This window comes from Dicentrarchus labrax, unplaced genomic scaffold (genome assembly GCF_905237075.1).
Source record: "Dicentrarchus labrax unplaced genomic scaffold, dlabrax2021, whole genome shotgun sequence".
Lineage (NCBI taxonomy): Eukaryota > Metazoa > Chordata > Actinopteri > Moronidae > Dicentrarchus > Dicentrarchus labrax.
Window position 1 is genome coordinate 4,752,113 of NW_026136703.1, and position 17,475 is coordinate 4,769,587.

Here is a 17,475-nt window from a genome sequence, read left to right on the forward strand (position 1 = left end):
ACCTGTAATCTTATATTGCATAGGGCAATAAGCAACATTTATGCCTCTGTTCTGCTGCTTTATGGCTTTAACTCATTTTATTCTTTTTGTTGTTAATTGTTCTGTTTTATACTAAAGCATTTGTTACTGTGTTTTGAAATGTGCTATATAAATAATGTGTATTATTATTATCATTAATATTTAGTACCAGTACAAGGTAGAGAAATAATAGTTCTTTAGGGGACAAGGTGCAGTCTGAACAGTTTCAGCACTTTGGCTTTCTTTACTTAGAGGAAATTGTATCCTGTTTTCCTCTACCATAAGAAGAATAGGAGCAGTGCTGACTTTTAACTAACTGCAGCGTCAGACTGTGGTGAGGGGTATGATATCAAAGAGATACTTTCTGGCCCAGGGGCATGCGAGGGTCACACTTTTGACTGACGTCATTGGTAATGTTACATATACATTTTTCAAAAAGGGGCCACCCAGGCTCACAATACACAAGTTTGTGGAGTGCAATAAGTGAGGAGACAAGAGACGGAGATGCGTCGAGTCAGCTTTACTCTCCACGTCAATATCATAACACACTGTACGGTCAGTGAGGTCAGAAACTTCTACACTACATTAACCCGGAACCGGCATCCCCTCACACCTCTCCCTTAAAGGTACAGTCCCCTGGTGAATGTCTCTTTCAGTCTTACTTGTGGGTCACCACAAGTTCTTATAATAACCAAATAACTGAGAAAATGAAAGAAATATGATCAAAATTTTGAGAGAGGTAACATTTTCATAAGCAACATGGGTGGGAATGGACAAAATACATAATACATATTAAGGTATGTTAGGATAAACTGACTTGTTAAAAAATGAATTACTAATGAATCCCATATACTGTAAGACAGAGGTCATTCACTTACTCTGCATGTTTCTTGTAAACCAGCACTTTTCGTGAAAGTCAGCTGCACTTATAATATGACTGCTGCATAGCAGTCATAAGCTACTCCCAAAAAGTAATTGACTCATCAATTATTCATTGGAGATATAGCATATTTTTTTCGCCCAATAACAATGATCAATTCTCGTTAATGTCTCAACACAACCAATGAAGGGTTAACTGTTCTTTCCAGTCGAGGCTCAGTTCATCTCAAATGACCCTGTAACCCAGTAGATAAATAGACACTATAAGTTTGGTTATATTTTCATTCTTACTTTGTGTTCGCTAAACAATGTGTCAATCAAAGTAAGGTTGCTTGGCCTTGACTCTTACTGGCTGTATTAGTCAATACAGACATCTGATTGGAGAAGGGAATTAAGTCCCACCCCTCCAGGTTGAGGTTCGGCAGCTCAGTCAGCCAGCCGTAACTTCGATCTCCGTGGTCAAATCAGCCGCACGTAAATTTCGACTGTGCGATTATTCTCAGCATTACGGTAAATGCGAAGAAACAGCGTATTCATTTCCGGTTTTCAAAATAAAGGTATTATGAACATTAAGCTATAATTCGAACCTACATTTAAAATAAAATATGTTGCATTAAAGTTTTCCATGCGCCCATGATGAATAAAAAACACCTCGTATCGAGTATCTTTACTGCGCAGTGGAGACATGTCAAAATAAAAATCCCATATTTATGCCTCCAGAGATTGCATATTTGACCATATTTGAGGTACTGTAAAAACATATTGCTCAATATTTCCTGGCCAAGGATGATATATCTGACTTCTGCACATCTAAGACTACACAAACACTCAACATCAAGCACTTTTACTGCAGCAATTTGGAGAAATTTAAGAACAAAATTCCATATGTGTACCTCCAAGTGGCATATTTGACCATATTTGAGCTACTGTAAAATAATTTTGCTCAATATTTCCTGGATATGGATGGTATATCTGACTTCTGCACATCTAAGACTACACACATACTCAATATCATGCATTTTTACTCTACCAATTTGGAGAAATTCAACAATTAAAGTCCTTATGTTTACCTCCAAGTGGCACATTTGATCATATTTGAGCTACTGTAAAAACATATTGCTCAATATTTCCTGGCTAAGGATGGTATATCTGAGTTCTGCACATCTAAGACTACAGACACACTCAATATCAAGGACTTTTACTGTACCAATTTGGAGAAATTTTAAGAACAAAATTCCATATGTTTACCTCAAAGTGGCATATTTCCCCATATTTGAGCTACGATAAAATACTATTGCTCGATATTTCCTGGCTAAAGATGGTATATTTGACTTCTACACATGTAAAACTACACACATACTCAATATCATGCATTTTTACTGTACCAATTTGGAGAAATTTAAGAACAAAAGTCCATATTTGTGCCTCTAAGTGGCATATTTCACCATATTTGAGCTACTGTAAAAACATATTCTTCAATATTTCATGGCTAAGGATGGTATATCTGACTTCTACACATCTAAGACTACACACATACTCAATATCAAGCACATTTACTGCAGCAATTTGGAGAAATTCAACAATAAAAGTCCTTTTTTTACCTCCAAGTGGCACATTTGACCATATTTGAGCTACTGTGAAAACATATTAATCAATATTTCCTGGTTAAGGATGGTATATCTCACTTCTGCACATCTAAGACTACACACACATTCAATATCAAGCACTTTTACTGCAGCAATTTGGAGAAATTCAACAATAAAAGTCTTTATTTGTACCTCCAAGTGGCACATTTGACCACATTTGACATACTGTAAAAACATATTGCTCAATATTTCATGGCTGAAGATGGTATATTTGACTTCTGCACATCTAAGGCTACACACATACTCAATATCAAGCATTTTTACTGCAGCAATTTGGAGAAATCCAACAATAAAAGTCCTTATTTTTACCTCCAAGTGGCATATTTGACCATATTTGAGCTACTGTAAAATAATATTGCTCAATATTTCCTGGCTAAGGATGATATATCTGACTTCTATACATGTAAGACTACACACATACTCAATATCAAGCATTTTTACTGCAGCAATCTGGAGAAATTAAAGAACAAAAGTCCATATTTGTACGTCCTAGTGGCATATTTCACCATATTTGAGCTACTGTAAAATAATTTTGCTCAATATTTCCTGGCTATGGATGGTGTATTTGACTTCTACACATCTAAAACTGCAGTCACACTCAACATCAAGCATTTTTACTGTACCAATTTGGAGAAATTTAAGAACAAAAGTCCATATTTGTACCTCCCGAGTGGCATATTTCACCATATTTGAGCTACTGTAAAAACATATTGTTTAATATTTTCTGGCTAAGGATGGTATATTTGACTTCTACACATCTAAGACTACACACACACTCAATATCAAGCACTTTTACTGCAGCAATTTGGAGAAATTCAACAATAAAAGTCTTTATTTGTACCTCCAAGTGGCACATTTGACCACATTTGACATACTGTAAAAACATATTGCTCAATATTTCATGGCTAAAGATGGTATATTTGACTTCCGCACATCTAAGACTACACACATACTCAATATCAAGCATTTTTACTGCAGCAATCTGGAGAAATTCAACAATAAATGTCCTTATTTTTACCTCCAAGTGGCATATTTCACCATATTTCAGCTACTGTAAAATAATATTGCTCAATATTTCCTGGCTAAGGATGATATATCTGACTTCTACACATGTAAGAATACACACATACTCAATATCAAGCATTTTTACTGCAGCAATCTGGATAAATTTAAGAACAAACGTCCATATTTGTATCTCCAAGTGACATATTTCACCATATTTGAGCTACTGTAAAAACATATTGCTCAATATTTCCTTGCTATGGATGGTATATCTGACTTCTGCACATCTAAGACTACACACACACTCAATATCATGCATTTTTACTGTACCAATTTGGAGAAATTCAACAATTAAAGTCCTTATTTTTACCTCCAAGTGGCACATTTGATCATATTTGAGCTACTGTAAAAACATATTGCTCAATATTTCCTGGCTAAGGATGGTATATCTGAGTTCTGCACATCTAAGACTACAGACACACTCAATATAAAGGACTTTTACTGTACCAATTTGGAGAAATTTAAGAACAAAATTCCTTATGTTTACCTCCAAGTGACATATTACACCATATTTGAGCTACTGTAAAAACATATTGCTCAATATTTCCTTGCTATGGATGACATATTTGACTTCTAAACATCTAAGACTACCTACATACTCAATATCAAGTACGTTTACTGCAGCAATTTGGAGAAATTCAACAATAAAAGTCCTTATTTTTACCTCCAAGTGGCATATTTGACCACATTTGAGCTACTGTAAAATTATGTTGCTCAATATTTCCTGGCTAAATATTGTATATTTAACTTCTACACATCTAAGACTACAGGTATACTCAATATCAAGCATTTGTACTGTACCAATTTGGAGAAATTTAAGAACTAAAGTCCATATTTGTACCTCGAAGTGGCATATTTCACCATATTTGAGCTACTGTAAAATAATATTGTTCAATATTTCCTGGCTAAGGATGATATATCTGACTTCTACACATGTAAGACTATACACATACTCAATATCAACCATTTTTACCGCAGCAATCTGGAGAAATTAAAGAACAAAAGTCCATATTTGTACATCCTAGTGGCATATTTCACCATATTTGAGCTACTGTAAAATAATTTTGCTCAATATTTCCTGGCTATGGATGGTGTATTTGACTTCTACACATCTAAAACTGCAGTCACACTCAACATCAAGCATTTTTACTGTACCAATTTGGAGAAATTTATTTGTACCTCCCAAGTGGCATATTTCACCATATTTGAGCTACTGTAAAAACATATTGCTCAATATTTCCTGGCTAAGGATGGTATATCTCACTTCTGCACATCTAAGACTACACACACACTCAATATCAAGCACTTTTATTGCAGCAATTTTGAGAAATTCAACAATAAAAGTCTTTATTTGTACCTCCAAGTGGCACATTTGACCACATTTGACATACTGTAAAAACATATTGCTCAATATTTCATGGCTAAAGATGGTATATTTGACTTCTGCACATCTAAGGCTACACACATACTCAATATCAAGCATTTTTACTGCAGCAATTTGGAGAAATTCAACAATAAAAGTCCTTATTTTTACCTCCAAGGGGCATATTTCACCATATTTGAGCTACTGTAAAATAATATTGCTCAATATTTCCTGGCTAAGGATAATATATCTGACTTCTACACATGTAAGACTACACACATACTCAATATCAAGCATTTTTACTGCAGCAATCTGGAGAAATTAAAGAACAAAAGTCCATATTTGTACGTCCTAGTGGCATATTTCACCATATTTGAGCTACTGTAAAATAATATTGCTCAATATTTCATGGCTATGGATGGTGTACTTGACTTCTACACATCTAAGACTGCAGTCACACTCAACATCAAGCATTTTCACTGTACCAATTTGGAGAAATTTAAGAAATAAAGTCCATATTTTTACCTCCAAGTGGCATATTTCACCATATTTGAGCTACTGTAAAAACATATTGCTCAATATTTCCTTGCTATGGATGGTATATCTGACTTCTGCACATCTAAGACTACAAGTATACTTAATATCAACCATTTTTACTGCAGCAATTTGGAGAATTTTAAGAACAAATGTCCATATTTGTACCTCCACGTTGCATATTTCACCATGTTTGAGCTACTGTAAAATAATATTCTTCAATATTTCCTGGCTAAGGATGGTATATTTGACTTATACACATCTAAGACTACACACATACTCAATATCAACCATTTTTACTGCAGCAATCTGGAGAAATTTAAGAACAAAAGTCCATATATTTACCTCTACGTTGCATATTTCACTATATTTGAGCTACTGTAAAATAATTTTGCTCAATATTTCCTGGCTAGGGATGGTATGTTTGACTTCTAAACATGTAAGACTACATACACACTCAAATATTGAGCAATATGTTTTTACAGTAGCTCAAATGTGGGTGAAATATGCTACTTGGAGGTACAAATATGGACTTTTGTTCTTAAATTTCTCCAGATTGCTGCAGTAAAAATGCATGATATTAGGTATGTGTGTGGTCTTAGATGTGCAGAACTCAGATATACCATCCTTAGCCAGGAAATATTGAGCAATATGTTTTTACAGTAGCTCAAATATGGTCAAATGTGCCACTTGGAGGTAAAAAAAAGGACATTTATTTTTGAATTTCTCCAAATTACGGCAGTAAAAGTGCTTGATATTGAGTATGTGTGTAGTCTTAGATGTGTAGAAGTCAAATATACCATCCGTAGCCAGGAAATATTGAAGAATATTCTTTTACAGTAGTTCAAATATGGTGAAATATGCAACGTGGAGGTACAAATATGGACATTTGTTCTTAAATTTCTCCAGATTGCTGCAGTAAAAATGGTTGATATTAAATATGCTTGTAGTCTTACATGTGCAGAAGTCAAATATACCATCCATAGCCAGGAAATATTGAGCAATATTATTTTACAGTAGCTCAAATATGGTGAAATATGCCACTTGGAGGTACAAATATGAACTTTAGTTCTTAAATTTCTCCAAATTGCTGCAGTAAAAATGCATGATATTGAGTATGTGTGTAGTGTTAGATGTGTAGAAATCAAATATACCATCCTTAGCCAGGAAATATTGAGCAATATTTTTTTACAGTAGCTCAAATATGGTGAAATATGCAACGTGGAGGTAAAAATAAGGACTTTTATTGTTTAATTTCTCCAAATTGCTGCAGTAAAAGTGCTTGATATTGAGTGTGTGTGTAGTCTTAGACGTGTAGAAGTCAAATATATCATACATAGTTAGGAATTATGGTCAAATACACAATGTCTGGAGCCATAAATATGGGACTTTTATTGTGACATTTCTCCACAGTGGCGCAGTAAAGATACTCGATATGAGGTGTTTTTTATTCATCATGGCCGCATGGAAAACTTTAATGCAACATATTTTATTTTAAATATAGGTTCGAATTATAGCTTAATGTTCCTAATACCTTTATTTTGAAAATCGGAAGTGAATACGCTCTTTCTTCGCATTTACCGTAATGCTGAGAATAATCGCACAGTCGAAATTTACGTGCGGCTGATTTGACCACGAAGATCGAAGTTACGGCTGGCCACTGCGGTCAAGCCAGCTATAATTCGAACCTATATTTAAAAAAAAATATGTTGCATTAAAGTTTTCCATGCGGCCATGATGAATAAAAAACACCTCATATCGAGTATCTTTACTGCGCCACTGTGGAGAAATGTCACAATAAAAGTCCCATATTTATGGCTCCAGACATTGTGTATTTGACCATATTTGAGGTACTGTAAAAACATATTGCTCAATAATTCCTAACTATGTATGATATATTTGACTTCTACACGTCTAAGACTACAAGGAGAGCGAGGAAATATTGAGCAATATGTTTTTACAGTAGCTCAAATATGGTGAAATATGTCACTTGGGAGGTACAAATATGGACTTTTGTTCTTAAATTTCTCCAAATTGGTACAGTAAAAATGCTTGATGTTGAGTGTGACTGCAGTTTTAGATGTGTAGAAGCCAAATACACCATCCATAGCCAGGAAATATTGAGCAAAATTATTTTACAGTAGCTCAAATATGGTGAAATATGCCACTAGGACGTACAAATATGGACTTTTGTTCTTTAATTTCTCCAGATTGCTGCAGTAAAAATGCTTGATATTGAGTATGTGTGTAGTCTTACATGTGTAGAAGTCAGATATATCATCCTTAGCCAGGAAATATTGAGCAATATTATTTTACAGTAGCTCAAAATGGTCAAATATGCCACTTGGAGGTAAAAATAAGGACTTTTATTGTTGGATTTCTCCAAATTGCTGCAGTAAAAATGCTTGATATTGAGTATGTGTGTAGCCTTAGATGTGCAGAAGTCAAATATACCATCTTCAGCCATGAAATATTGAGCAATATGTTTTTACAGTATGTCAAATGTGGTCAAATGTGCCACTTGGAGGTACAAATAAAGACTTTTATTGTTGAATTTCTCCAAATTGCTGCAGTAAAAGTGCTTGATATTGAGTGTGTGTGTAGTCTTAGATGTGCAGAAGTGAGATATACCATCCTTAACCAGGAAATATTGATTAATATGTTTTCACAGTAGCTCAAATATGGTCAAATGTGCCACTTGGAGGTAAAAATAAGGACTTTTATTGTTGAATTTCTCCAAATTGCTGCAGTAAATGTGCTTGATATTGAGTATGTGTGTAGTCTTAGATGTGTAGAAGTCAGATATACCATCCTTAGCCATGAAATATTGAAGAATATGTTTTTACAGTAGCTCAAATATGGTGAAATATGCCACTTAGAGGCACAAATATGGACTTTTGTTCTTAAATTTCTCCAAATTGCTGCAGTAAAAGTCCTTGATATTGAGTGTGTCTGTAGTCTTAGATGTGCAGAACTCAGATATACCATCCTTAGCCAGGAAATATTGAGCAATATGTTTTTACAGTAGCTCAAATATGATCAAATGTGCCACTTCGAGGTAAACATAAGGACTTTAATTGTTGAATTTCTCCAAATTGGTAGAGTAAAAATGCATGATATTGAGTATGTGTGTAGTCTTATATGTGCAGAAGTCAGATATACCATCCATATCCAGGAAATATTGAGCAAAATTATTTTACAGTAGCTCAAATATGGTCAAATATGCCACTTGGAGGTACACATATGGAATTTTGTTCTTAAATTTCTCCAAATTGCTGCAGTAAAAGTGCTTGATGTTGAGTGTTTGTGTAGTCTTAGATGTGCAGAAGTCAGATATACCATCCTTAGCCAGGAAATATTGAGCAATATGTTTTTACAGTACCTCAAATATGGTCAAATATGCAATCTCTGGAGGCATAAATATGGGATTTTTATTTTGACATGTCTCCACTGCGCAGTAAAGATACTCGATACGAGGTGTTTTTTATTCATCATGGGCGCATGGAAAACTTTAATGCAACATATTTTATTTTAAATGTAGGTTCGAATTATAGCTTAATGTTCATAATACCTTTATTTTGAAAACCGGAAATGAATACGCTGTTTCTTCGCATTTACCGTAATGCTGAGAATAATCGCACAGTCGAAATTTACGTGCGGCTGATTTGACCACGGAGATCGAAGTTACGGCTGGCTGACTGAGCTGCCGAACCTCAACCTGGAGGGGTGGGACTTAATTCCCTTCTCCAATCAGATGTCTGTATTGACTAATACAGCCAGTAAGAGTCAAGGCCAAGCAACCTTACTTTGATTGACACATTGTTTAGCGAACACAAAGTAAGAATGAAAATATAACCAAACTTATAGTGTCTATTTATCTACTGGGTTACAGGGTCATTTGAGATGAACTGAGCCTCGACTGGAAAGAACAGTTAACCCTTCATTGGTTGTGTTGAGACATTAACGAGAATTGATCATTGTTATTGGGCGAAAAAAATATGCTATATCTCCAATGAATAATTGATGAGTCAATTACTTTTTGGGAGTAGCTTATGACTGCTATGCAGCAGTCATATTATAAGTGCAGCTGACTTTCACGAAAAGTGCTGGTTTACAAGAAACATGCAGAGTAAGTGAATGACCTCTGTCTTACAGTATATGGGATTCATTAGTAATTCATTTTTTAACAAGTCAGTTTATCCTAACATACCTTAATATGTATTATGTATTTTGTCCATTCCCACCCATGTTGCTTATGCAAATGTTACCTCTCTCAAAATTTTGATCATATTTCTTTCATTTTCTCAGTTATTTGGTTATTATAAGAACTTGTGGTGACCCACAAGTAAGATTGAAAGAGACATTCACCAGGGTACTGTACCTTTAAGGGAGAGGTGTGAGGGGATGCCGGTTCCGGGTTAATGTAGTGTAGAAGTTTCTGACCTCACTGACCGTACAGTGTGTTATGATATTGACGTGGAGAGTAAAGCTGACTCGACGCATCTCCGTCTCTTGTCTCCTCACTTATTGCACTCCACAAACTTGTGTATTGTGAGCCTGGGTGGCCCCTTTTTGAAAAATGTATATGTAACATTACCAATGACGTCAGTCAAAAGTGTGACCCTCGCATGCCCCTGGGCCAGAAAGTATCTCTTTGATATCATACCCCTGACCACAGTCTGACGCTGCAGTTAGTTAAAAGTCAGCACTGCTCCTATTCTTCTTATGGTAGAGGAAAACAGGATACAATTTCCTCTAAGTAAAGAAAGCCAAAGTGCTGAAACTGTTCAGACTGCACCTTGTCCCCTAAAGAACTATTATTTCTCTACCTTGTACTGGTACTAAATATTAATGATAATAATAATACACATTATTTATATAGCACATTTCAAAACACAGTAACAAATGCTTTAGTATAAAACAGAACAATTAACAACAAAAAGAATAAAATGAGTTAAAGCCATAAAGCAGCAGAACAGAGGCATAAATGTTGCTTATTGCCCTATGCAATATAAGATTACAGGTGGTTATGTGTCTGTACAGGGAGCTTCTTCCAGGAAATGATTTTAAACAGGTTATGCAAAACAACCAGAATCTGAATAAAGACTGGTTCAGTTATGTCTATATCAGGAAAGGAAATATTGATTTTATCTCTAACATGCTATACAGTCTCTATTATATATCAAGTGTTGACGCCGACAGAGAGCAAAGAGTGAAATGCATACAAGTGTTGTTCCTGTGATATGTCTAACATGAAAAATAGGAATCAGTGGTGGAAGAACTACTCAAATGTGTTCATTAACTAAAAATACCAATACGCATACCACAATGTTAGGAATTTCACTACAGAGCCAGTCGAGCCTCACCTAGCCTCAGTTTGCGCCCATCTACATTAGTTAACCCTTCACTGGTTGAGAGCTTTTTGATGAGAATTGATAACTGAATTGTTGATTACTTTTTGGGTGTAGTTGATCACTGCTATGCAGCAGTCATGAATACCCTATAACATACACTACATCTTTAAAAAGGACTAAATGTCTGTCCACTCTTCCTTTAAAATATCACACTATGATGCAGCATAACCTCAAACACCCGATCAGTAATATTGTAATATTACAAGTTTAGTGGATCTTCTATATCTTAATATAGAAGATCTGTTTTAGACAGAGAGAAGCAGCTTCCTCTTATGTTTCATTGAAATAAAAAGTAGACTTTGCTGAATGTTAGAGGCTACTCACCCTGAAGTCTGAATGTAGAAACAGATGAGAGAAGAGCAGATCACCCTATAGCCCTAAAAAGCACTAGGTGTCTATGTGTCTGTATAGGAAGCTTCTGCAAGGAAATGATTTTAATACAGGTTATGCAAATGACCTGACTCTGAATAAAGACTGGTCTTCTTTTGAGCCACCAGTTTTATCCCTTTTAGATATATCAGGTAAATGGCACCCATACGTTTGCTGATGATGGGTTCAGACTTACATATAGCCTAAACAATGTTGATGTATGATGGATAGTTTGAGACTTGCATAAGAATGAAAATCATTTTTTTCCATTTCTATAATTTTATTTTTGCTTTGTATTTTTTCTCACCCTGTGTCTTTTGTATGGTTACAATAACAGTGTGCCTTCCAGCTCCTGCTGCTTTGTCACTAGTTTCAGATCTTTTCTAGACCAAACACTCATCTGCTTAATTTAAAGAAATAGATGAATTGATACAACTATTTCTCAGTTACAGCTCAAGCCAATAATCTAGATTCGTACAACGCAAATCTTTTTTAATCAAATCAAATCAAATTTTTATATATAGCAGGTCTAGACTCCTGTATTAAAATGATCACATACACAGTACACTGTGAACAAGCAACTACATGCAGTAAAAGATGCAGTTTATTACTAATTACAGAATATTTATTTCATGTAGACACATTTGTCTTATCTCTTTAATGAGCAATACCTGTTTCATTGAATGACAACAGTTTCAGTGTATTGTAATGTACAACAACTAAAACCAGTTCAGTCAGACAACTCACGTTTGAAATTTTATTTAGAAAGTAATGTTTATTACAGCAGTATAGCATATTTAGATTTTGGCGTCTAGGCTCCGACCTCATCATTCCCCGCAGATATGTTTACATAGAGATATTGGGGAGTGATGAGCAAATACCTTAAACCCCTAGCCGGAGCCTACAGGTGGATGCTGGGATAATGGTGGGGCTTACAGAGCAGCAGAAGCAATACGGATGCAGGGCAACAGCGGCATTGAAAGAGCAGAGGGAGGGCTGGGAAACTGTGCAGTTTAAATAGACCGCCAGATTGGAAGGGCGCGCTTGGTTAGTGATTATGGAGTGAGGCATGTCATGTGTATATAGCAGCACAGCTCGAGTTGACTGCCTGAACTAGCTCACAGGCTTCATTACATTAAACTATCACAATATCACACTGAGGTCTTCAGACCCAGGTCCCTTTTAAACACTGTGTGTGCATCCTCAGCAAACATGTTGAGGAAACTATTCAGAGTTCTGTTGGTTGTGATCAAAGAGAGGGTCACTGCTGCTAAGATTCCAAATACTGGAATGAATCCGGACCCTTCCTCTGCTGCTGTTGATGCAGCTGTGCTTACACATTGAGAAAGCAGCTTCATGATAAGAAATGGGGTTATTTTTTTTACAGCCATTGGTAAACGGATAGCAGCTGTCAGATCCTCCAATGGCACACCTGTGCTACCAGCTAGACTCTTCAGTGACAAGCTATCAAGACCAAACCTGACTATGTATTTTGAGACAACTCCAACCATCAAAGCTACATCAACAGCAACAGAAAGCCCAGGAAGTGGTACAGCTGCACCGAGTGCAGATAGAGTAGCAAAGAGCTTTATTTGCGAATGGAAAGCATCTTTCTTCTTGTTGATGATCTCCAGGTTGATGTTGGGCATGGCCAACAGAAGAGCATTCCTCTTGTGTGCAGAAGTTCTCTCTCTAGGGTCCTATGTAACAGGGGAAAGTCATGCAGTCGGGGCTTCAAAGCTGGACACCAGGAAGACTTGAGGAGACTCAACACCCTGTTGCTGAAGACCTGCGGCACAAAAGGAATAAATGGTACGAAGATTACTTTTTCGAGACTGGGGAAAGAATTTAAATATTTAAATCACATGAATACCCAATCTGTTCTCATCTCAGGTTTGTCTTTGTCACGTCCCCTCAGCATTTCATACATATGCACAGTTACCCTTTAGTGTATGTACGAGCTGCAGAAAGCCTTTTGAACACATAGTTAGCATTGTGAACTCTGTTTGGTTTACAGTTTGGTTTAGGCAACGGTACTACTCCACTGACTTTTAGGGAACAAAACTACTTTGTTGGTTGTGACAAGTCACATAACTTATGCAACTTAAAGTAAGCCCAGAGTTTGTTTGAGCGATCCATCCCCCCTACCACCTGCACATGTGGACTCTTTATGTCACCTGACGTGGATGAGTTTACATTGAAACCATTGAATAGCTTTGAAACTATTGATGAAATGATTCCATAAGACCCTTACCTTGAATGCAGTTTTCCCTGATTTGTGTGATCGTCTTTTTCTCATCAAACTCCCTCTTACTTCTTTTCTCAGCTCGTAAATCGTTGTCAATCTTTGAGCGAACATAGTAGAATTTTTTTCCCATCTTCTGAATCTCCTGAGCGAGTTTCACATCATTCTCTCTGAAGCGAGTGTCTGAGATGATGATGAAGAAGTCAAACTTCTTAAATCCAACAAGCTCCAGGTATTTGTCAGCTGGAAACTCGGTGGTACCAACACCAGGAAGATCCCACAGAGTAACATTGGGGTAATTTGGATGGGGGTATGGTGTAACCTCTGAGGTGGTTTCATCAGTAGGGACAGCTTCCTCATCACTGTTGTCTATGCCTCTAAAGGCATTGACAAAGGTGGATTTACCAGAGCTACCCTTTCCTGTGTGATGGCAATATTTAGTGGAAAATTCTTCTTGTCCAAATAAATAATGGTTTACCCCATTTATCAAGAAAAATGAAATATTATGCTGCTTTGTCACTAGTTTCAGATCTTTTGTAGATCAAACACTAACCTGTTTAATTTAAAAAAGATTAAATTCCATTATCAATAGCAAGAAACTCCAGAATTACAGCAGTTCATCAAGACTTTAAAAATAAAACAAAACAGCAGTGGAGTTTCTAATATTCTGTCCTTCACTGTGTAGATAGACATTAATGGTACAGAGGCTCATACTGTTTGATTACTACATGTTTATTATGAATACACAAACTGTACAACATCATCATAAATCATGAAACACACAATGTGTGTGTGTAAGAAAAGTTTAAACATAAACACAGTAGACCTATATCTGAGCATTTTGTTCAGTTTAGATTATTATAAGATCTAAACTTTGAAGACCTGAACACAATCTATATACACAGAGCCTTCACTTTTTGCTAAACAGCCTCATCCTGCATTAAGCATAAAGTATGCAGTTAAAACAACAAATAGCTGATAGAACAATAAGAAAAATATGTCAAAAAAAGAAGCCCATTACGTTTGTATGGTTGTTAAAAAATAAGAAAATCACAATACAGACAGACACTTACATGAAAAGTAAAAAATGAAATTGCAGGAAATGTCTGATGTAATATTCACAGAAATAATCTGCCAATCTAAATTTCTTACTTAAATAAATGTCCTGCAGTTCTTGTGTTCACAAGTTTAGGTTTATTGTACAGTTTATCAGTTGTTCTCTACTGTTATTGTTATACATTGAATGTAATATAAAATATCCATAATATATGTCAGTTTACTCAATGATAGAAAATGGTTCCCTTAAGGAAAACAGTTGGGTTCCCCTGGTCTAAGAGGATTTTAAGCTATAAAAAGTTTGTATTTGTTAGAGTAAATGACAGCTGCATGTATAGAGGCTATTGTATGGAATGATCAGCTGCAACACGTATGATGCATGTTTGCTAAAATGAGCAGCTGGGAAATAAAACTATGATTTTGGTCTTTTTTTACATTGCAGTTTTAAATGTGCCATTAAATGACATTGCCATTCACTTTACAATATATTACCCAGGGCCCTGTTAAACACCCTCTCTGCATCCTCAGCAAGCAGGTTGAGAAACATGTAGAGAGCTTTGTAGGTTGTGACAAAAGAGAGGACAATTGCTGCTGGGATTCCAATAATTGGAATGAATCTGGACCCTTCCTCTGCTGCCATTAATGTAGCTGAGCTTGCACATTGAGAAAGCAGCTTCAGGATAAGATCAGACGTTATTTCTGTTGCAGCCAGTGCTGAAACAATGACAACAATCAGATCCTTCAACGGCAAACCTGAGCTACGAGACAGTCTCATCAGTGACAAGCTATCAAGACCAAACCCCACTACGTATTTTTTGACAACTCCAACCATCAAAGCTACATCAACAGCAACAGAAAGCCCAGGAACTGGTACAGCTGCACCGAGTGCAGATAGAGTAGCAAAGAGCTTTATTTGCGAATGGAAAGCCTCTTTCTTCTTGTTGATGATCTCCCCGGTTGCTGTTGGGCATGGCCAACAGCAGAACATTCCTCTTGTGTGCTGGAAGTTCTCTCGCTAGGGTCTCATGTAGCAGATGGAAATCATACAGGTGGAGCTCAGGGCTGGACACCAGGAAGACTTGTGGAAAGTTCACTCCTTCATCTCGAAGACCTGTGCCACAAACAGTATAAGTCAATAAGATATATGAAATAATACAACTTTTAAAATTTTAAATCTCATATCAGTACTTTTGTTCTTTGTTCATTTCCCTATCAGTGGTGTGATCTCTACAGTTTGCTAATCAATAATTTACAACAAATAAATAACACCTACAAATAAATAACACACAAATAAATAACATACAAATAAATAACATGGTCAATAGTTTTAAACTGCTGTCATGAAATATCTTAAAATGCGTGTGACTAGTGGCAAGAGAATGCTTCTCACACCAAACTGCTTCAATTAAAATATTCCCTAATTATGAGCAAATGTATAACTCCTCATGTATATCAATCAGGAGATAAGGAGCCATCTGATGGTCACAGAGTTGTCTTTGTTGTTGACAGGCAGACGGTCTGTAATCCGTATATAGTCCTCCTGGTCAGTTCCAGGTGTAACCCCTATGAAAGTACAGCTTTGGGTTAACTGACTAATATTTGTTTGTTTGACCTCATAGTTAATAAGTTTCATTTTAATATCTGAATTTATGAGGGAAACTTTGTTTCAAGATGACTGTAGTTGCCTAAAATAGCCGCTAGAGGGCGCACTATGTATGTGATATGTAGTAAATCCAGTAGACGTGAGCGTTGCATGCTGGGATCAAAAACACCTCAGCTAAGCCTGATGCTAACAAGTCACCATACAGCCACGAGTGAAGTTAGTTCTTCTATTGTATGGAAGAAATACTGTTTGTTTTCATGTTTATGAGTCTGTACTGGTCCAAAGTTGTTGCCAGAGGGTTCCAGACCGCTGCGACCGGACATGTAATTTTTCTGTGTATTTATGATTAAGCAATTTTCTTATCAACAAAAAACCAATTGGAGTCAACTGTAAATGTTATGGAGACACTGAAATCAGTTAATATGCTGAGTCGTGCATTTATTTTTAGTGTAACGCAAATTTTTATCGCGTCATTTCTGGGCGCCATGCTCAGTGTTGGAGAGTTAAAAATATGCTATATGTGGGCTAATGCTCATGATTTGTATACATATGGGTTTTTCCTGATATAAATAATGTGTTACAGTTGATGTTGAGATGATTAAAAATACATAAGGGTGAATGTGAATGAGAGACATGATTGATTAGAGATATGGGATAAGTTGTGTAACATGATTTATTAATACTGTTAAAAAAGGGGAAAAAACACAATGATGTCTAAGGTTTTAAGGTCTCTGGATATAGTTCATCATTGCTTTTGTGGTCAGTATTATAAGTTACACTTGAGTTAAAGAGAGATATGATACTGTACAGTAATTGATGATAGATAATTCATTTTATGTCCTGCTATGGCAGATTGGTTTTTTGAGTTGCTGGATCTACATTGTGGGACAGCCTCGATCCCAACCAGGTTTCCTGTCAGACGTGAGGCAGGGTTAGAGAGTATCTGGAATTCTCCATCTTCATCATCTTCCTGAAGATTGATGCCTGGAGCAGATAAGATCTAAGCTGCATGCAGCAAGCCTACAAACAAACACACACATTCTACCCGGGTAGCACATACACATTGAATACACTTGGACAGACATGGATACAAACTAAGCTTTTTGGACTGGACTTTGACGAACATTGATATCACACAGCAATAAGCTGTAAAGAGACACTTTACTTTCAGTTCTTTTATTTCTTTTATATATTGGGAATTTGAATCTGAACTATGATTCTACTTTTTGTTGATTGTGAAAATAAACATCCCTGTGTTTACCTTTTACATTAATCCATCCCTCGCT

General features: G+C 36.1%; 1 protein-coding gene across 2 annotated transcripts in view; it reads right to left on the reverse strand.

Annotated features, from left to right (window-relative positions):
• The window catches only part of LOC127359589 (interferon-inducible GTPase 5-like), a 113,341-nt gene that overhangs the window by 90,727 nt on the left and 5,139 nt on the right, over positions 1–17,475 (reverse strand). Inside the window, exon 1 of one of the 2 annotated variants that reach the window (XM_051393533.1) lies at positions 11,241–11,280. The exons of the other annotated variant lie outside the window; for it this stretch is intronic. The gene's annotated coding sequence lies outside the window, so the exon portion shown is untranslated. Of the gene's footprint in view, positions 1–11,240; positions 11,281–17,475 lie in introns of those variants that run through there. 2 annotated transcript variants of the gene reach the window in all.